Genomic DNA, 23,487 nt, shown 5'->3' on the forward strand with positions numbered 1-23,487 from the left:
TTCAGAGCCCTCAGTTCAAGGGTTGTAAGTTATGCCCTGGGGGCATATAAGGTTTGTATAGACATTTGTTTTAAAAATTTCAAAAAGAGCTCATTTGTTTGGAAATTGAAATAGCCCTTTTTAATAGTCGATAGTGAGTGGGGAGTAATTGACCCCCCTCTCACGCCCACCATTTCCCCAAACACGTTCAATCAAAGTTTAGAGATAGCCATTTTGTTCAACATAGTTGAAAGTTCTGGCAATTAAATATTTAAGGATGACAAACCCCCCAGAGTCCCCAGGGCAAAGGTTGTAAGTTAAGATTAAATCAAAATGCACTGTGTTAATGCTGATTCTCAATAAGGCACCTCAGCAATATCCCAAGAACGACGGAGGGCATTACATTCAAACTTTCGAGGCTACTTCTGCTCTTAAAATTTAACCAAATCAAAATAGCGTAAGTGTATGCAAGCTCATCAAAGAAAGTAAACAGATTTATCTGCGAATGGTATCAAGTTTACTATTCCAGGTCAACTAGAGGAGGTATGAAACTAAATTAAACAGAACTATTTGTGTCAAGATTTTTAAAAGGGTTCTTGTTGTTAAAAATTGCTGAAAAATTTTCTCCAGCATACAAATAGCAGGCCAAACTATAAAGTCTTAAGAAAAAGAAAAGATTTAAACTATTATTTGCTTTTTCCCTGAAAAGACTATGTCAATATAAAACGAACAGAAATTATTTTAAAAAACTTTTCCCACAAAATATGTTTTTCAAAGAAAAATAAACAACTCCATTAAACCAAAAATTAGCAAAAATTAAATCAATTAATCTGCCAAGCGTGAAACTGCCACAAATCAGCATCAATAAATAAATGAAACCCAAAACGAACAGAAATTACAATAAATAACCGAGTCAAACTCAAAACGAGCAGAAAATAACATGAGTAGGGATCAAAACCCCTATGCCTTCCCAAGGCCAGAACATAATTTGCACTTTACTGAAAAAATACAAATGGAATGTGCATTGTCAGTTTAATATACATATACTGATATTTATTAATCAAAATTTTAATATTATTTGATTTATCAAAGTTATAAAAGTAAAAACATTTAAATTTTTTTCAGTAAAGTGCAAATTATGTTCTGACCTTGGAAAGGCATAGGGGTTTTTGTTTATAATGTCATTTCAATGTTTATTTTATAGTTTAATTATAAATCATTAAAACTGTTTCTTCCATTTCAACTCAGTATCGCTAGTCGGCTCGCATCACCGATTCATTTTGAATACTTCTTAGTATTTTTGAGAAAAATAAACAGCCGGAAGACATTTTTTTCCAGTTATGCTATTGATTTTAGCTGACACAATAAAACGCCTTTTTAGGTGACGTAGATAAACTTAGTTTTTTTTTTTTTTTTAAACGAATGCCGAATGCAAACATTGATGATCTTGGACTTTATATAAAAAACAGAAAACTACGAAATGTAATAAAACTTGTTAAAAAAAAAAAGAAAATAAGGGCCGGTAAGAAAACTAAAAAATTTAAAAACGAATGTAGAACGCAAATATAGATGATCTTGGACTTTATATAAAAATAAAAACAGTCTAAGAAAACTAAGAAATATAATAAAATTTGTTAAAAGAAAATAAGGGCCAGTAAGAAAAGTAAAACAATGTAAAATATATGTAAAAATATCTCTCCATAAAGTAATAAAGTTGTGGTCGTTGCATAAGATAATCAAACAAATATGGCTTAAGCGTATTTAACCATGGTTAACCTGACATGGCTTTTCCGATTTATCTTTCAGCCTGATTTTACTAGTAATTCGCGGAAATATGAGAGCAATGAAGTTTTTTTTTCATTAAAAAAAACATTTCTTTTTATTCAGTCAAAATATGACCAAGTCCCTCATTATAAATTAACTATAGAATTACATCAGTTTTGTGGGTTTTCAAAAAACCACAAACTAACAAGTAATATACCTATTCTTTCACTCTATCGCCACCTATCACGCTTCAACTGGCATAAAACTCGCAGTCCGGAACATCATTGATCGGTGGCTAATGCGCAGGTGTTTCTTTACTGCTCCGTTAGTGAAAATTGAAAGGAACTCAGTAATTTTTTTTAAGTTTAAGAGATAGTTTGTGTAAGTGTAGTTTTTTTTTCTTTTTTAAGTTTTATGGTTGTTAACAAAAGCCATGGCAATATATCATAGTGCTCAAAACGAATTGCTGTCTCTAAGACCCATTTTTATTTGGCGTTTTAAAGACAAGCCAGACATCTGAAAACACTGTTTTCCCAGGCTCTCACTTTTCACCTGCTGTTGAAAATTTGTTGGTACGTCCGTAAAAACCCAAATAAACATGACTGGTGTGATGATAACGTTATTGTGCCTAAAAACACACATTAAATTAATTAAACACAACTAAATTATACACAAAACTAGCAATCTTGAAATTACGAGGGGTGAACAACCAGAAAGTACTCTTTGACATGTACCTTTTTCTCTTCAAAATTAATGTTACAAATTATCTTATTTTTTAATTTTAAGTTTTAGAATTCCGTGTTTTTGTTGTTGTTTTTTTCTCACCCTCCTCCAGTTCCCGAGACTTTAAATCATTACTGTATTGCTGTTGTGACGCCATTTTATTCACTCAACGTATTTGAAAGGTAAATACAGATTTTCAGAAACTTTGGGGTTCGAGAGTGTTAGTATCAATATGTTATATTGACTTACTTAAAAGAACATTAAAAACAAGGACACAGCTGCATGGAAGTCAGCTTCTTCCATTCAAAGGAAGTTACCTGAAATCTGACGTAAATCCAACAAAAGGGCTCTTTGCGAGAGCTAGAAGGCCGAGTGATCAGCAATGAGTGGAAAAACCCGGTGAGGAAGGATTTTTAAAGCTAAGAAGTCGGCAGATTTTTTTTAGAAAATTCGATTTTTTTAGAAAATATGTAAGAAGCTATTGTACTGATGTATTCGTGTCTTTCCGCTAAATTTGTAGCTAACCTAATGTAGGTAAAAAAAAAGAAGTTAAAATTTAAACAGAGTAATTTTAGAACCCTAAAAATGGACATAGGCTATTAAAACTTGAATATATAAATGGAAAAAATATAGCTAAGCTCTTAAAACCGCACATTTCAACAATTTGGAACAGTCTCTTCTTGTTGATAGGTGGTTGACGAGAACTTACTAGCTCCCTCCTCTGACGGATGTTTGAAACTGCTTAAACCTCCAAAAACATATAACGTAGAAATCAGTTCTAATGTTCAAAAATGTTTTTTTGACATTTGAAAGCATGCTCAGACTGACTACCTCTCTTGTTATTGTTACTCGCTGTGATAAAATTGGCTCTATTCACTAGAACCACAAAAGTTGTTCGCCTTCAAAAGTTGACCAGGGCATCCCCAAAGAGTTGAATGTTATTTTAATTTATGTAAATGACCTCAGGTGACTAAGGTCCATACAGGTTGACCTTTCCGAGTGAGCCTTAGTATAAATTGATGCTAACTCTCTTGCCTTAAGTTTTTCTAACACTAGCTTTTTAGTTTTTTTCCGTGAATCTCAGGTTCATCCTCGATTATATGATAGTCACATGTCCAAAGCCCTATTAGTAGATCAAAGGATGGTCATGTCCATTCCTTAGGCATCCTTATTGATGAAAATTTATATTTTAAGCACCATGTTGATTTGAGTAAAATGAAGTTAGGCGTTATAAGAAAGCTCAAACATATTATTCCTTGGCCAGTTCTGAGGATCATTTTTCATAGTTTGTTTCAGTCACATATTTCCTATTGGCCACTTATGTGAAGGTATATTTTTACTGCTTTACTTAAACTGTTTTCTAACACTTACAAGAAAGCCATAGCCTAAATCTAATCCAGGTAACAAATCCTTCAGCAGCTAAACCATTACTGGATGTTAAGAAGGTATCATTATTTTTTGTGCATCTTTCTTTTTTCTTCATCTCCACAATGATCTTCCCAGGTCAGTATATTTACTTCGTCCTTTGTATCTGATTAAATAAAAAAAAAAAAAGTATTTTATACTGAAAGTAAGGAGCAATAATAATACTTAAAACGAACAGAAACTATTACGTATATGAGGGGGGTTGCTCCTCCTCAACACCGCGCTCTTTACGCTAAAGTTTTTTTAGGACTTTTTAAAGCAGCGTCTTATTGTTCTAATTAAACAAACAGTGTTTCGGGAGTCGCTCTTAAAGAATTGGAACATAATTCAAACTTTAGCGTAAAGAGCAAGGTGTTGAGGAGGAGCAACCCCCCCTCATATGCGCACCAAAATCTGTTCGTTTTAAGTTTTAATGTTGCTCGTTACCTTCAGTTGAAAAAAACGTGTTTTTTTATTTAATTTCTGATCGTTTTTGAAGGAATACCAGGAAATCTCTCCTGGATAAATTCTCCACGGATAAATCTCTCCCTTCCACAGATTTATTCTCTAGACAATTCAATCCCGGTGAAAATTTACCCTGGACAGTTACCCTAAACATCTCCCTGCGTGAAATTAAGTCGGCAATGAGAAAGCAATACATAAGAAGAATTTCTCAGAGGAGTTCTGGCAAACTCCCCTAGTATAAAATTTCTCCTGAAGGAATTTACCCCCTGGAAACTACCTTAACAACGGAAAATTATCAGGAAATCCCCCACCCCTCGAAAAATGTAGGCATGCTTCCCAATAAAAAATACTATACGTAGCCTAAACATTGGGTAAATTTTGTAACTAAAAGACCTTTCCCCACGGTCTGTGGGGGATCATGATATCTCCAAAGACATAGTTCTTCGGTCTTTCAACTATGCTGAACTGAATTACAATTAGATTAAGTTTACATTTAATTAGATACAATTTAATTAAGTTTACAATTAGATTATTCATGTATCTAATGTAGGTCTAAAGAATAGTAGCAAAAAAAAAATTCAACAGGTAGTACTGAAAATAAATAAATAAAACTTAAAACAAGTAAAGACTAAACTTATATAGGCCTAGTCAGTGAGTTACACATATTTATAAGTAGTAGGCTAAATATGTCACTGAGTTATATATTTCTGTATATAACTTATATAGGCCTAGTCAGTGAGTTACACATATTTCTAAGTAGTAGGTAAAATATGTCACTCAGTTATATATTTCTGTATATAACTTAGATAGGCCTAGTCAGTGAGTTACACATATTTATAATTAGTAGGCTAAATATGTCACTGAGTTATATATTGATGTATTTAACTTATATAGGCATAGTCAGTGAGTTATACATATTTTTAAGTAGTAGGCTAAATATGTCACTGAGTTATATATTTCTGTATATAACTTATATAGGCCTAGTCAGTGAGTTACACATATTTATGAGTAGTAGGTTAAATATATCACTCAGTTATATATTTCTGTATATAACTTAGATAGGCCTAGTCAGTGAATTACACATATTTATAAGTAGTAGGCTAAATATGTCACTGAGCTATATATTTCTTTATATAACGTATACAGGCCTAGTCAGTGAGTTACACATATTTATAAGTAGTAGGCTGAATATTTCACTGAGTTATATATTTTCCGTATATAACTTATATAGACCTAGTCAGTGAGTTACACATATTTTAAGTAGTAGGCTAAATATGTCACTGAGTTATATATTTCTGTATATAACTTATATAGGCCTAGTCAGTGAGTTACACATATTTATAAGTAGTAGGCTAAATATGTCACTCAGTTATATATTTCTGTATATAACTTATATAGGCCTAGTCAGTGAGTTACACAAATTTATAAGTAGTAGGCTAAATATGTTACTGAGTTATATATTTCTATATATAACTTATATAGGCATAGTCAGTGAGTTACACACATTTATAAGTAGTAGGCTAAATATGTCACTGAGTTATATATTTCTGAATATAACTTATATAGGCCTAGTCAGTGAGTTATGTATATTTATAGGTAGTAGGTTAAATATGTCACTGACTTATGGCCTTTGCAAAACAAAAGTGATCCGTTTATCTGGCCTCCCCAGGCCATTCAGCGTTTCCCCCGGTGGCGATAGGGGAACGCCCTTGAGATATATAGGGTACCTCCATAGGAGGCACGGGCCAAGGGGGACCTTTTCCCTTGGGGTCCGTAAAAAAAACTGGGACACCCTCGCCCAGGGCCATACAAACAGGTAGAGAAGTAAGACAACCCCTCAAATGCAAACTCACAAAGAACTATTGGTTTGTCCACAAATTTCACGAGTTGCGAACTGTCTTCCAGCAATAGGTTAAATTGTATGGTGATGCAGAACACCATCAGGGGTTGATCCTCGGTAGGAGGACAAATTCAATAGGGCGTAAGGTCCATACATATGGACAACGGCCTCTGCAAAGGGCTGTCTCAACCTTTTTGAGGTACCTGCAAGACCTTGCGGTCAACTCTATTCCCACTTGAGGATTGGTACCCCTCGAGGAAAATATAGCCTATTAAACGACACAGCCATCGCACGGGATTCTGACTAATGGACAATTCTTCTGGGATTGGTATGTTTTGATGGGCGTCTTTGAGCTGAAAAACCTCTTCCTGGCTAATTTATCTATTACGGGTTGCCTCCCCGTAGTAGCATAATATTTGTAAGCATATATAATGAATCGGAGGTAATAGGCTTGAGATTGTCTGTGCAGGATTTCGACTCTTGCTGATAGAAGAGCATCGCCAAGTGCTGAAAACCCACTAATGACTAAAATGGGCTTAGAATTGCATAGAGGCCCCTATTCTTGAATGTCTCAAGGACTTCTTGCTGCCTACTTGTAAACCGGCCTAAGTACTTCGATGTAGAGTTAAGAAAATATCTGATCCCCGTCTTGCTCTGGCGTCCGAGATTGTTGCTTTTCCTGAGGAGAAAATAATTTCAATGATGTAAAGAACATGAAAATTAGAACTTGGATCATTACGAAGTTAATAAATTACCATCGTATCGACATTGGGACTCGAGAATTCAGACAATTCGAACTTAGATTTTGAGAAATCAAAGGCACCCATGTCCCATGAGTAAAACGTATGCAGTCGGCTTGCATTGAATTTACCTATTGAGACCGGGTGAGGGAGACGTATAGGCAAGGGGTACGGCCCACCCTAAATAAAACAGATGTTCAGCCTTGTTTAGGATGGGAAGGTACAAATAATAGAATACTAAATGCTCATTTTATGACTAGAAAGTTCAGGGTCTCAGTTACAGTAGTATACGCCTCTGTAGAACCGACTGACGGAGATACTATAGACTCAGATGAATTTTACTTACAGTTATAGGAGCAAATAGACAAGGTCCCAGATAGAAATATGATGTTATTACTGGGAGATTTTAACTCCCAGGTTGGTAGAAATAAGGATAGATGGTATCCCAGCTTAGGTAAATTTGGTGTAGGAAAAGAAAACAGTAATGGATACAGACTTTTGCAATTTTGTAGGCATAACAATCTAGTTATAACCAATACGGTGTTTGGTCATAAAATGGCTCATAAGTTAACATGGTATTCACGTGATGGTAAGACAGCAAACCTTATTGATTATGTTATAGTAAACCGAAGACTGGCAGGATCAATACAAGATACTAGGGTACATAGGAGTGCTGTTATTGATGTTAAAAGTAAAGATCACCAGCTAGTAGTGTCAAGGGTTAATCTAAAACTGAAATATCGGAAGGGTAATAACCTCCTGGGAAGTTATGATGTTAGTAGACTCCAGGATGAGAATTTGAGAGAAACTTTCCAGGAAGAGTTGAATACTAAGCTTGAGAGTTTAAAATTTGATAATGTGGAAGATGGTTGGAATAATTTAAGAAAAATAATTTGTGAAGTTGCTGAAGGTCTATTAGGGAAGAAAGCTAGAACTGCAGCTAAGAATATTAGTGAAAAAGCTTTATGTTTAATAGAAAGGAGAAAGGACTTGTACAAGAATTATCTGCGTGATAGATCGCATGAAAACAAAAGAAATGTAAAGAAAGTGGAGAAAGCATTGAAATATGAACTAAGGAGGTGTGAAGTGGAGGCCATGGATAAAATTGCCGAGGATTTAGAAGATGCAGCTAGACGGCATAATAGTAAAATATTGTACTGGCACGTTAACAAATTGAGAGGTAGTAGTCAATCCGGACTTGTCCCCGTTAAAGATAGGAATGGGGTGGCAATTGGCGATAAGGAAAAACTTAAAGCGAGATGGGCCGAACATTTTGAGAACTTGCTTAACCGAGATAGAGTTGCAGGAAAAAATCTAGAGGAAAATGAAAAAGTTTATAATACCTTGGATGTGATGGAAGATTTGTTGTGTAGGAGGAATTAGCAACAGTACTAAAAGGATTAAAGAATAATAAGGCTCCAGGTGCTGATAGGGTGGTAAAAGAGTTTCTTAAATATGGTGGCTCTGAGGTTAGAAATAAGTTATTGAAGATTATGAATATGATTTTTGAAAAAGGGGAAGTACCTAACGATTTTCGGAAAACCTTAATTAAGCCACTTTATAAGAAAGGTGATAAAAGTGAGTGTGGTAATTATCGAGGCATTTGTCTGGTCTCTGTTGGTAGTAAATTACTTAGTAATATGATACTTTTAAGACTGAGAGATGCCTTAGACAAAGTTTTAAGAGAAGAGCAGTGCGGTTTTAGAAAAGGTAGAGGATGTGTTGACCAAATTTTCACTCTTAGGCTAATAATTGAGAAGTGCCTGAGTTTTCAAACACCTTTGGTCCTCAGTCTTATAGATTATGAGCAAGTGTTCGATTCTGTTCATAGAGGAGCTTTAGTAAAGGTTTTATCCTTGTATGGTATACCAGACAAATACATTAAAGGGATTAGTGCTATGTACAAGAATAACACTGCTGCAGCTAAGGTAAGAAATGAGGTTAGCAGCTGATTTTGCATTAAATCAGGAGTTAAGCAGGGTTGTGTTCTATCCCCTTTAAATGGATCATTTTGATGGACTTTGTTTTAAGGAGCACAGGAAAGGCAATGGGAGACCACGGAATCAAATGGGGAGGAAAAAGTCTCCTGGATTTGGATTATGCTGATGATTTAAGCATCCTAGATGAAAGTGTGAGCAAAATGAATGAAGTTTTAGAGGTTTTGCGAGGTAGGGTGCTAGAATTGGTTTGAAAATTAATGTTAGGAAGACTAAGTCACTAAGGCTAGGAATAAGTGAAGATGAAAAGGTGACGTTGGGTAATGAAAAGATTGATCAGGTGGGTAGCTTCACTTACCTTGGTAGTATTATTAGTAAAGATGGTGGGAGCAGTGAAGATGTTAAAAATAGAATAGCCAAGGCTCAGGGTGTTTTTTCACAGTTAAAAAAAGTCTGGAAGAATAAGAAGATAAGTCTGCAAACCAAGATTAGAATATTAGAAGCTACAGTGATGACAGTGGTCAGATATGGCTCTGAAGCATGGACGCTCCGAAAAGCGGATGAAGATTCGCTAGATACTTTCCAGAGATAGTGCTTAAGGATTGTTCTGGGTACCCGGCTGACTGACCGTATTTCAAACAGTAGGCTATACGAAAAATGTTGTTCAATACCGCTTTCTAGGTCTATAATTAAAGAAAGGTTGAGGTGGTTAGGGCATGTTGTGCGGATGAAGGATGACAGATTGCCGAAGATTGTTCTTTTCGGCCAACTATCTAGGGCTAAACGGACAGCAGGTCGTCCCTGTCTGGGGTGGGAAGACGTCATAAAGAAAGATTTAAAGGAAATGGGAACTTTGCGGGAGGGTGTAACGAGGGAGGCTTTGAAAAGTTTGGGGTAGACGAGAAGCATCCGTAGCTCTGTTGGACTCAGGCAGCTTGGTGCTGCGGTGAGTTGTTAGTAGTAGTAGTAGTAGAACTGAACAAAATGGCTATTTCAAAACTTTGATAGGACCATTTTGAGAAAAAAGGGGCCTAGTTACTCTCCAATGTTTTTCGGTCACTTCAAAAGGGCACTAGAACTTTTCATTTTTGTTTGAATGATCTCTCTCATGATATTTTAGGACCACTGGGTTGATACGATCACCCTTGGAAAAAAATCACATCCGTGATCTTTCTTCTGGCAGAAAATACAAAATTCCACATTTTTTAGATAGTAGCTTGAAACCTCTACAGTCAGGTTCTCTGATACGCTGAATCTGATGCTGGGATTTTCATTAAAATTCTATGACTTTTAGGGGATTTTATCCCCTTTTTTAGAAAATCAGATAAATTTTCTCAGGCTCGATACCTTTGATGGATAAGACTAAACTTAAAAAAACTTACATATTTAAAATCAGCATAAGAATCCAATTCTTTTGATATATCTAGTGGCATCAAAACTCTATTTTTATAGAGTTTCGGTTACTACTGAGCCAGGTCACTCCTTATTTACGGTTCGTTACCACGAACTGTTTGATTGGTTGAATTATTGGCTCTGTAGATCTCAGCATATTTCAATTCTGCGTTCTCTAACAGTGAGCTTTGATTTCAATCCCTTCGTTGCATGTCATTTTATATAGAATGGGCTTCCTGATTTGGTTCAAGAACGCCATTGGTTTACCATCTTCAAAAGATTTGCAGAAAAATAATGTAGTCTCTTATTGATTCTAAGCAGTTCGTTGCTGGTCTTGTTTTGCTGACTGCTCAGAATAATTTCTTGTAAACTACTGACATATTCTCCTCCTCCCATCTCTCTCTCTCTCTCTCTCTCTCTCTCTCTCTCTCTCTCTCTCTCTCTCTCTCTCTCTCTCTCTCTCTCTCTCTCTCTCTCTCTCTCTCTCTCTCTCTCTCTCTCTCTCTCTCTCTCTCTCTCTCTCTCTCTCTCTCTCTCTCTCTCTCTCTCTCTCTCTCTCTCTCTCTCTCTCTCTCTCTCTCTCTCTCTCTCTCTCTCTCTCTCTCTCTCTCTCTCTCTCTCTTTATCCCTCATTCTCTCCCTCTCTCTCTTACTGTTTTTCTCACAATCTCTCTTTCCCTTGCTCTCTCCTTTTTGTATTTGTCTATTATTATTTTTTATTTACTGTTTATAAGTTAGTGTTTGATTAGTAATTATATTTTCTCTCCATCCTTTACATGCCATAGAACCTTTGTGGGGATCTTTGAATATTTGTTTGATGATTTTTGTCTTTTTTTATGAAAACATATCTTATCTTTTCACTCCTCTCTGTAAATATCAAACTGAGCCCCAAACCCTGAAGAACATTTAGAACACTAACTCTTATTTACCAGTAAGTTTGGTTTGGAATTGAAGTCCGCTTCTGGTAGATATTAAATAAAAAAAACAAGTTTTTTTAACTGAAAGTAAGGAACGACGTTAAAACTTAAAACGAACAGAAATTATTCCGTATATGAAGGGGGCTGTCCCCTCCTCAACGCCTCGCTCTTTACGCTAAAGTTTTTTTATTGTAAAAAAAAATAGAGTTGTGAGAAAGTCAAACTTTAACGTAAAGAGCGAGGCGTTGAGGAGGGGACAGCCCCCTTCATATACGGAATAATTTCTGTTTGTTGTATGTTTTAACTTTGTTCCTTACTTTCAGTTAAAAAAACTTGTTTTTTTATTTAATTTTTGAACGTTTTTGAATTAATGCAGGTTTTGATTCTGGCTCACCGTACATGAATAATTAAAACAAAATTTGCATATTATATTTGGTTAAATGGCTTTCTCGAAACTTGTTTAATTTTATTTACGAACGTTTTTATTAGTAATAAATATACGTAACTTAGAATTAACTTACGTAACGAACTTCTATATTCATAAATTTTTAACATGTATATTAGGGGGTTCGCCCCCTAGTCAATACCCTGCTCTTTAAACTATAGTTCAAATTTTTTTTTCCAGTTCTTTAAAAATGACCTCTTAATCACAATCAGTTGATCAGTTGAAAAACTTGTTTTTTTTTATTTCATTCCTGATCTTTTTCTTTAATAATGCTGGGAAATCCGGCGCCCCCTTCATAGCAATGTCCCTTCCCCCATGGAAACTTCCGTCCTGGCAAGATCCGTCCATAGTGCCCCCGACCCGCTCCTTCCCACACCTACCAGAAAAAATCTCCTCTGAAAAAGTCTGTATACTTCCCAATAACCAATACTATATGTTAACATTGAGTAAAGTTCATAACTTTCAGCCCTCCCCCTGGGGACTTTGGGGGATCAAGTCATCCTAAAAGACATTTTTATCATATTTTCGACCATGCTGAACAAAATGGCTATCTCAAAATTTTGATCGGGTGACTTTGGGAAAAAAATGAGCGTGGGAGGGGGCCTAGTAGCCCTCCGTTTCTTTGGTCTCTTAAAAAGGGCACTAGAGCTTTTAATTTCCGTTCCAATGAGCCCTCCCACGATATTCTAGGACCACTGGGTCGATACGATCACCCCTGGAGAGAAAAAAAATAAAAAAAAAAAAAAAAAAACAAAAAAACACAAAAAAACGCATCCGTGATCTTTCTTATGGCAAAAAATTGAAAATTCCACATTTTTTTATATAGGAGCTTGAAACTTCTACAGTAGGGTTCTATGATAAGCTGAATATTATGGTGTGATTTTCATTAAGGTTCTATAATTTTTAGGGGGTCTTTCCCCTTTTTTCGAAAATCAGCCAAATTTTCTCAGGCACGTAACTTTTGATGGGTAAGATTAAACTTAATGAAACTTATATATTTGAAATCAGAATTAAAATCTGATTCTTTTGATGTATCTATTGGTATCAAAATCCCGTTTTTTAGAGTTTCGGTTACCATTGAGCCGGGTCGCTCCTTACTTACAGTTCGTTACCACGAACTGTTTGATAGTGATTGAAAAAAATCAGGATTCCCTGCCCTCATGCTGATCTGATTGAAGCATACTGTAACTGTAAGCCTGGTTTTGGTTAAATTGCTTCAATCCACCTATTAAAGGGGTTCGAGGGGAGAGATGCGATTACATTTACCTCCTTCACCTCTCATGAAGGCTAAACCTGGTGCTGACCATTAAAAGGAGCCGCTATGGCCTTAGCTCTGGATTTCCATCAATTTTATCTGAATTGAGCATTCCTTTTTAGTATAAGTTCTTGTGGCAACTATTTAGTTGCACCCCTTCACCATAAAGCTTGAATCGATCTTTGAGTCTGAATCGGCATAACTATGACTCTCACTCTTACTTCCAACCATGTTTGATTAAATTCTCATAACTACGTTTGCTCCAATGATACAAATTTAGAGACTTCTCCTATTCTTCTTCCCAACAGAGGTTAGGTTAGACTTAATATACAAAGATTTGACTGAGACATTGGCTCTTACTTCCTCTTAAACTTTGTTAAAATCTAGAAACTTCTTCAGATAACTGCCATGATGACAAGAAATTAGGGGTACATGCTAGATTTGGTGCAAACTCCGAAAGACTTCTCCTATTCTTCTACCCAACAGAGGTTAAGTTAGACTTAATATACAAAGATTTGACTGAGACATTGGCTCTTATTTCCTCTTAAACTTTGTTAAAATCTAGAAACTTCTTCAGATAACTGCCATGATGACAAGAAATTAGGGGTACATGCTAGATTTGGTGCAAACACCGAAAGACTTCTCCTATTCTTCTACCCAACAGAGGTTAAGTTAGACTTAATATACAAAGATTTGACTGAGACATTGGCTCTTACTTCCTCTTAAACTTTGTTAAAATCTAGAAAGTTCTTCAGATAACTGCCATGATGACAAGAAATTAGGGGTACATGCTAGATTTGGTGCAAGCTCCGAAAGACTTCTCCTATTCTTCTCCCCAACAGAGGTTAGGTTAGACTTAATATACAAAGATTTGACTGAGACATTGGCTCTTACTTCCTCTTTATCTGTGTTAAAATCTAGAAAGTTCTTCAGATAACTGCCATGATGACAAGTAATTAGGGGTACATGCTAGATTTTGTGCAAGCACCGAAAGATTTCTCATAGTCCTCTCCCCAACAGAGGTTAAGTTAGACTTAATATACAAAGATTTGACTGAGACCTTGGCTCTTACTTCCTCTTAAACTATGTTAAAATCTAGAAACTTCTTCAGATAACTGCCAAGATGACAAGTAATTAGGGGTACATGCTAGATTTGGTGCAAGCTCCGAAAGACTTCTCCTATTCTTCTCCCCAACAGAGGTTAGGTTAGACTTAATATACAAAGATTTGACTGAGACCTTGGCTCTTACTTCCTCTTAAACTTTGTTAAAATCTAGAAAGTTCTTCAGATAACTGCCAAGATGACAAGTAATTAGGGGTACATGCTAGATTTGGTGCAAACTCCGAAAGATTTCTCCTATTCATCTCCCCAACAGAGGTTAGGTTAGACTTAATATACAAAGATTTGACTGAGACATTGGCTCTTACTTCCTCTTAAACTTTGTTAAAATCTAGAAAGTTCTTCAGATAACTGCCATGATGACAAGAAATTAGGGGTACATGCTAGATTTGGTGCAAACACCGAAAGACTTCTCCTATTCTTCTCCCCAACAGAGGTTAAGTTAGACTTAATATACAAAGATTTGACTGAGACATTGGCTCTTACTTCCTCTTAAACTTTGTTAAAATCTAGAAAGTTCTTCAGATAACTGCCATGATGACAAGAAATTAGGGGTACATGCTAGATTTGGTGCAAACTCCGAAAGACATATCTAGGATACTTACTCTTACTTCCCACTAAGTTTGATAAGTTTTTCAAAGAAGAGTAAAGGCTATATTAAAATTAATATCAGCAGAAATAAAAATCAAAAGTGATTGGAGGGCAAATATCCCCCCCCCCTTCACGGTTTTTTCCCCCAAATGTATCCAATCAAAATTTTGAGATAGTCATTTTGTTTAAAAAAATAATTAAAGAATAAACTTCCGAAAAAGAAGTTTTTCAAAGAAGAGTAAAGAGTATTTTTTATAAAGAAATAAAAACTTATAATAATTCAAACTCAAAATGACCAGAAATTACTGTTAAATAATAAATGAAACCCAAAACAAACGAAAATTAAACAAACGATTATAGCAAAGAGCCATAGAACAGGAACCATATAAATGAATAAATAAATCTTAAAACAAGTAAAACTCAAATTGAATACGCAAATCAAGCTTAAAACGAAAAACACCACGGAGGTTAGTTATTTGGCCTTTAGACTATTTTGAACGAAATGGCTATCTCAAAATTTTGACTGGATCCCATTGCGGAAAAGGAGGGGGGCCGGTTGCCTTTTGATCATTTTTAACTTTTAAAAAAAGAACTAGAAATTTCTATTTCCAATCGAATGAGACCCTTTTAAAGTTAATACGACCACCCCCTCCACAAAATCTGTATATGTTAATAAAGGGCAAGTTGATCAAGTTACAAATTTTGCCCCGGGGACTATGGGAAATTTTTCAACCCCTAAATTGTTGTTATTTGAATTTTGGACTATTTTTAGCAAAATGGCTATTTCAAAATATTAATCGAATTAATTTGGGGGGAAATGACTATCTATAAATTTCGATCAGATACATTTAGAGAAAAGAGGGTGTGAGCGGCTAGTTGCCCTCCCATCACTTTTGACTTTTGAAAAGGACCTATAATTTTCAATTTTAAATGAGATAAGCTTCATCCAAAGTTTATACGACCACCACTTCCGTAAAATCCTGATATGCCCCTGAGGCATAACTTACCACCCTTACCCTTGGCTCTGGGGATTTTGTCAGGCTTTGGGGATTATACAATCCTCGCGCTCCTGTAAACAAATTGGCTATCTCAAAAGTTAGATCGGATGCATTTAGATAAGAGGGCGTGGGAGAGGCTATTTGCCCTCCGACCACTTTTGACTCTTTTCAACTTCCAATTTCCAATCGAATGAGCCTCATCCAAATTTTATACGCCACTATTTCAATAGAAACCATATATGTCCCTGGTACACAACTATGCTCCCGAGACACAACTTACAATCTTTGCCCCCAAGGCTCTGGGGGTTGCATTAATCACGAAGGCCTTTTTATATTAGTAGAAAGGGGGGTCAGACTCATGAAGGGACTCCTAATATGGGCATAGAGTCCCTATGGAAATGGTTTTTGTCAGTGAGAATGAAAAAACAGGAATTTTCTCACTTTTATGGATGTTTCTTGGACGGTTATGAGTGTTAGTCAATTTATTTGTTGTTTTTCATGGATGTCAGCAGCAATTTATGTATTTTTTATGGTTTTTGTCAGTGAGAATGAAAAAAACAGTGACGAGTACAACAATTTATGGATGTTTTATGGTTTTTGTCAGTGAGAATGAAAAAAAAGGAATTTTCTCACTTTGATGGATGTTTCTTGGATGGTTATGAGTATTGGTCAATTTATTTGATGTTTTTCATGGATGTCAACATCAATTTATGTCTGTTTTTATGGTTTTTGTCAGTGAGAATAGAAAAACAGGATTTTTCTCACTTTGATGGATGTTTTCTGGATTATTGAGTCCCACGAGAACACCCTGCTGCCACCTACAACTTTTTTACATAATTTATTCAAGGATTATCGATCTGTTGTTGTTTGACCACGTGTAATGACATGAGGGGTGATTTACATAATCGCGCGGGGAATTATTGATTTATGACACTGGGAGGTGATTTACATAATCGCTAGGGGCGATGTATTGATCTAGGACTCGAGGGGGAAGTGAATTTCCGAGAACTTGATTTACATAATCGGTGGGGAGAATGTATTGATTTACGAAAGGGGAATTAAGAAACAAACATGGCTTTTTTGTTGTTTGGCTAACCTAACCTGAGAACTTGATTTACATAATCGATGGGGAGAATGTATTGATTTACGATAGGGGAATTAAGAAACAAATATGGCTTCTTTGTTGTTTGGCTAACCTGACCTGAGAAATTTATTTACATAATCGGCGAGGGAATTATTGATTCCCAAAGGGGAATTAAGAAACAAACATGGCTTCTTTGTTGTTTGGCTAACCTAACCTGAAAAATTGATTTGCATAATCGGCAGGGACTTATTGATTCACGAAAGGGGAATTAAGAAACATTATGGCTTCTTTAATCTTTAGGCCTGGGAGATTTATTTGTTGTTGTTGTTTTGGTCAAGTGCATGCTCGGAGCGAATGTCAAGGTGTCCAGGAATAGGAAACAGTTAGATCACGTGTTTCCTTCTCAGCCAATCAGCGAGTCGGTTACATCTCCTTTCTCAGCCAATCAGAGGCTTGCTTACATATGATTTTCCCCGTTACATAACAATTCAGCCTTGAGATTTCGTATATAACGGACATGCATTGTGATTAAATTATCAGAAGGTAAAGTAACCTGAGAATGGATAGAACACTTGAAATTTTTGATGAGCTTGAAGCATTGGCAGCCACAATTAGCAATGTGAGTACATTTTCATTTTTTATTTTCAAAATAAAATTATTTTCCTTGGTCACCCTCTAGTATATTTAGGTAAGTCACCCCTCCCCCACAATACAAAACACCACCATGCTATCTTTATACTCACTAGAAAACATAAAATATTTTCCTTTTACAACATAAACCTAACCCATTCCCCACTGTCTTTCAACGATAATTCTCCCATTAGAAATAATTCTTTTTTTCGATTGATTTTGGCTTTTCTGTATTGTAATCTTTTCTCTAACTGACATCCATCGCTCTTTTGTTATTAACTTACTATGGTTTGACATAAGGCTCTCCAGCGCGAGATTAAAATTAGCTCTCACACGTTTTAAAGCACTTCCTGTTCGTTTACGTTAGCAGTTTAGTCAAAGGTTTCTCAGATTCAAAAGGATGCCTAGTATATTTTGCGAAATTTTTACTTTTTGCCTAACAAATAGTATTAGGACATTATGTAAAATGGGAGGGAGGGGGCAATGCCCATGTTTGCAAATTTTACTACTGATGACGGTCACTGTATATGTGACCAAAATATCTGGTATTTTTGTGAATTTCTATCACTGTTATCATCATCACTGTCTATTAAAAGGATTTTATCCCTATTTGAACTTTTATTTAGCCCCATTCATATACGGAATAATTTCTGTTCGTTTTAAATTTTAATGTCACTCCTTACTTTCAGTTAGAAAAAACTTGTTTTTATTTATTGGATAACTGAATAAGAACCACAGCTTAGATCAATGCTTCGATGTTTGGCTAAATAAGTAGACTAAAGATTCACATTTTCAACGTTTAGTATTAAGGAGATTTTCTTCAAACTGCTTAGAAACAAACTAGGCCGACTTTTAAAGGCTGAATTTTGAACAGCTAATAAGCCGTAATTCATCTGCATATGCAATATAAGATACATTAGTTTTTTCCTTAAAACAAAACGAAAAATTAAATAAAAATTTTTGGCATTAGGTTTTTTTTCCAAACTGAGATTTAATTTTTTTTTTTTTTCATAATTAAGGGATCTGGAAGGGTGTCTATGCAATAGGGAGAACTATAAACCTCCAGGTTTAGACCAAGTTAGGTTAGTTTAGGTTAGCTAGTAAACATTTCTACATGTTTAGGTTATTTTATTTTATTGTAGATTAAGTTATGTTAGGTTAGTTTAAGTTAGGTTAGGTTATGTTAGCCTATGTACGCGCGTACGTAGGCTAACCTAACCTAATCTAACTTAACCTAACCTAACATAACTTAATCTAACCTAACCTAACATAACTTAAACATGGAGAGATGTTTACTAGCTAACCTAACCTAACTTAGCTAACCTAACCTAACTTACCTAACCTGACTTAACCTAACCTAATCTCGCGGTGCTTCCCGCGGCGCTTCCCGGTGCTTCCGGCCCACCGGCGCTTCCCGGGTCCCGCGGTTTAAAAAGCTATCTATCCCCCCATGTCGACTTTGTACCAGTTAGATTAGGTTAGCTTGTCATGAGCGCTCATGATAAGCTAACCTAATCTAACCTAACTTAAACGTGGAGAAACCTAACCTATGGTTTTGGTATTTCTATGCAATATTGCGGAATTTTGTGGTTATGCTAGTTTAGACTAAACTTCAACTCTAACTAAATCTCTAAGCTAAGATTCTAGGCTAAACCTCTAAGCTATAACTCTTAACTAAAACTAAACAATAACTCTAACTAAAACTCCAAGCTACGACTCTAAGCTAAAACTATTAACTCTTAACTATAACTAAACTAAACGAAACTTCAACCCTAACTAAAACTCTAATCTAAGACTTTAAGGTAAAATTTGAAACTCTTAACTAACACTAAAGTAAACTAGGACTCTAACTAAAACTCTAAGTTAATACTTTAAGGTAAAACTCAAAACTCTTAACTAAAACTAAACTAAGCTAGAACTCTCACTAAAACTCCAAGCAAAGACTCCAAGCTAAAACTCTAAACCCTCAACTATGACTAATAATAAACTTCAAATCCAACTAAAACTCTAACCTAAAACTCTAAGGTAGAAGTCTAAAATCTTAACTAAAATAAACTAGATCTTCATCAAAAACTCTAAGCTAAGACCCAAAGATAAAACTATAAACTTTTAACTAAAACTAAACTAAACTAGAACTCTAAGTAAAACTCTAAGCTAAGACTCTAAGCTAAAAACTCTAAATTCTTAACTGTGACTAAACTAAACTTCAACTTCAACAAAAACTCTAAGCTATGACTCTATGATAAAACTATAAACTCTTAACTAAAACTAAAATAAACTAGAACTCTAACAAAAACTCTAAGCTAAGACTCTAAGCTAAAATCCTAAACTCTTAACTAAAACTAAACTAGACTAGAACTCTAAGCTAAGACTCTAAGGTAAAACACCAAACTCTTAACTAAAACAAAACTAAACTAGAACTCTAACTAAAACTCAAAGTTAAAACATCAAACTCTTAACTAAAATTAAACTAAACTATAACTCTAACTAAAACTCTGAGCTATGACTCTTAGTTAAAACTCTAAACTCTTAACTAAAAATAAACTAAACTAGAACTCTAACAAAAACTCTAATATAAGACACAGCTAAAACTCGAAACTCTTAACTAAAACTTAACCAAACTATAACTTTAAGTAAAAATCTAAGCTATGACACTAAGCTAAAACTCTAAATTCTTAACTCTAACTAAACAAAACTTTAACTCTAACTAAAACTCTAAGCTAAGACTCTATGGTAAAACTCTAAACTGTTAACTAAAACTAAACTAAACTAGAACTCTAAATAAAACTAAGCTAAGACTCTAACCAAAAAACTCTAAACTCTTAACTAAAACTAAACTAAACTAGAACTCTAAACTCTAACTAAACTAAACTAAACTAAAACTAAACTAGAACTTCAACAAAAACTCTAAACTAAGACTCTAAGCTAAAAACACTAAACTCTAAACTAAAACTAAACTAAACTAGAACGCTAACAAAAACTCTAAGCTAAGACTCTAAGCTAAAAATCTAAACTCTTAATTAAAACTAAACTAAACTAAAACTCTAAGCTAAGTCTTTAAGTTAAAACTCCAAACTCTTAACTATAACTAAACTAAACTAGAACTCTAACAAAAACTCTAAGCTAAGACTCTAATCTAAAACTCTAAACTCTTAACTAAAACTAAACTAAACTAGAACTCTAAATAAAACTAAGCTAAGACTCTAAGCAAGAAACTCTAAATTTTTAAGTAAAACTAAACTAAACTAGAACTCTAAGTAAAACATTAAATCTAAGCAAAAATTCTAAACTAAAACTAAACTGAACTAGAACTTCAACAAAAACTCTAAACTAAGACTATAAACTAAAAACACTAAACTCTTAACTAAAACTAAACTAAACTAGAACTCTAACAAAAACTCTAAGCTGAGACTCTAAGCTAAAACTCTAAACTCTTAAGTAAGACTAAAGTAAACTAAAACTCTAAGCTAAGTCTCTATGGTAAAACTCCAAACTCTTAACTATAACTACACTAAACTAGAACTCTAACAAAAACTCTAAGCTAAGCCTCTAAGCTAATACTCTAAACTCTTAACTAAAACTAAACTAAACTAGAACTCTAACAAAAACTCTAGGCTAAGACTCTAAGCTAAAAACTCTAAACTCTTAACTAAAACTAAACTAAACTAGAACTCTAAGCTAAGTCTCTAAGGTAAAACATCAAACTCTTAACTATAACTAAACTAAACTTGAACTCTAACAAAAACTCTAAGCTAAGACTCTAAGCTAAAACTCTAAACTCTTAAGTATTACTATACTAAACTAGAACTCTAACACAAACTCTAAGCTATGTCTCTAAGCTAAACCTCTAAACTCTTAACTAAACTAAACTTCAACTCTAACTAAAACTCTAAGTTAAGACTCTAAGCTAAAAACTCTAAACTCTTAAGTAAAACTATACTAAACTAGAACTCTAACAAAACACTAAGCTAATTCTCTAAGCTAAAACTCTAAACTCTTAACTATAAATAATGTAAAATTCAACTCTATCTAAAACTTTAATCTAAGACTCTAATTCAAAACTATAAACTATTAACTATAACTAAACTAAACTATAACTCTAAATACAACTCTAAGCTAAGACTAAGGTTAAAACTCTAAACTCTTAACTATAACTAAACTAAACTTCAACTCTAACTAAAACTCTAATCTAAGACTCTAAGGTAAAACTCTAAACTCCTAACTAAAACTAAACTAAACTAGAACTTCAACAAAAACTCTAAGCTAAGACTCCAAGCTAAAACTATGTTTTATTTTTAGTTTTTACTTATTAGCACTTGATTTGGGAAAATTGGCTCCAACTTTACCCCCAGGCTTTTGACGAAATTAAGCTACTGGCAGCGTATGAGGCTATTTCTTGTTTTGTTGGATTGAAAAGGGACAAAACTGAATTACAATATCAATATGATCAAGAATTGTTTACAAGTCAGGTTGGCTGAGTGGTTAAGGCACTAGACTTAAGATCTGGTCCCCATACGGGGTCGTGGGTTCGAACCCCACACCTGACAATTTTTTTTATGTACTTTTTTTTCTTGCATCATGTCTTGTGATTTCACTAAATAACTTCTGTAAAAGGATTTATGCAGAGCCTAAATTTTTATGCCCTTTAATAGATTAAATAAAAAAACTCGTTTTTTTAACTGAAAGTAAGGAGCGACGGGGGCTCGGGGGGCTCTTTAGGGCCCAGGGGCACTTGGGGGACCCTTTGAGGGTCCAAGGGGGGCCGGTGGGCCATTTGGGGAGGGGGGTGGTGGTCGGGGCCCTAGCTAACCTAACCTGAAAGTGTGATTTCAGAGAAATTCTTTAACCATTTAGGGTTAACTTACCTTTTTAGGGATGAGCATTTAGGGTTCTCCTACATGCTGAACCTGAAAGTGTGTTCCCTGACATACTGGATCTGAAAGTGTAATTTCTGAAAAATTCTTTAACCTTTTAGTGTTAACTTACATTTTTATGGATTATTATTTTGGTTTCTCAAACTTGTTGAACTTGAAAGTGTGTTCCCTGGAATGTTTAATTTGAAAGTCTAATTTTCATGGCGATGGACTATTCTAAAGAATAAAAACGTCTCAGGCATAAGATATTTATTGCTTAAACATATTTTAAAACGTTTAAAAAAATACATAATGACATATTTAAAAAAAAGCTTAATCCAGTTGATATGAGGAAGAGCAAGTTTAGGTCTTTGGATATCTGATGCATTTTTCCATGTCAGGCATCTTTTCCGGTATCCATTGAGCGAAATTTCTAACTTCATCTTCTGGTTCATGCACTGAATGCAGGTATTTCTCACATTTGAAGTCTTCTAAATTGAATAGTACTATGTTTTTATCACATTTTTCTAGTAAGATTTTATCAGTTGTTACGTTTTCCTTAACATAAACAGCTTGCAAACCGAAAAAACTGCATATTTCCTGAATTTCCTCTTGTACATGTTTTATTTCATAGCCATTTTCATTATGTGGTCTTATGGTTTTAACGTAAAAGCCATTTAGATTTATAAAATTTAGTGTTGGACTCCATCTGTTTTTCTCGTACTTATACATATTGTATCTGAAGTTCCATTTATAGCTATGAATTTCACGTCGTTGATTGTCTAGGAGTAAGAAAGCTGCTTCAAAAATAATTCCAGTTGAGGAATATTTCAGACCAATATATTCTGTATCAATCAAGCCAAACATTACTATATCTGAAAAAAAAGGGCTTAAATTAAATAAATATGTAATGTTTCTGAAACTCTAACAAATAAATAAACTTTCTTAGAATAAACTATGAAGGAGGGAGTGTGTTCGAAGATCCCAACTTGAAAACTGTGAAAGTGATGGAGTGCTAGTTGCTCTCCACCCTTCTTTCAATTAAAAAGGGCGTCAAATTCTTGAATCTCCACCTGAATGAGCCCTCTCCAAATTATTTTTGGACCGTTGGTTCGACACGACCACCCCTGGGGAAAATGCGCACAAGCAAACACATAAACACGCATTCGTGACCTTTCTTGTGGAAAAAAATCCCGATTTTTGCCGATAATAGCATCAAACCTATGATAGGCTTAATCTGATGGTTTGATTTTCATTAAGATTCCTTGACTTTTAGGGGTGTTTCCCATATTTTTGGAATTTCGAGGCTCGAAGCTTTTGATGGGTAACATTAATGAATTTATGTATTTA

At 34.7% G+C, this 23,487-nt stretch overlaps 1 protein-coding gene across 2 annotated transcripts in view; it reads left to right on the top strand.

Moving 5' to 3' along the window:
• The first annotated feature begins 2,039 nt into the window (after positions 1-2,039).
• The window catches only part of LOC148945061 (uncharacterized), a 41,739-nt gene continuing 20,291 nt past the window's right edge, over positions 2,040-23,487 (top strand). The window contains exon 1 of one of the 2 annotated variants that reach the window (XM_089098749.1): positions 2,040-2,124. The gene's annotated coding sequence lies outside the window, so the exon portion shown is untranslated. The remainder of the gene's footprint in view (positions 2,125-23,487) is intronic. The other variant, XM_089098748.1, reaches the window with a different exon arrangement.

This window comes from Artemia sp. Qi Xiang Cuo, chromosome 13, assembly GCF_049724085.1.
Source record: "Artemia sp. Qi Xiang Cuo chromosome 13, ASM4972408v1, whole genome shotgun sequence".
NCBI lineage: Eukaryota > Metazoa > Arthropoda > Branchiopoda > Anostraca > Artemiidae > Artemia > Artemia sp. Qi Xiang Cuo.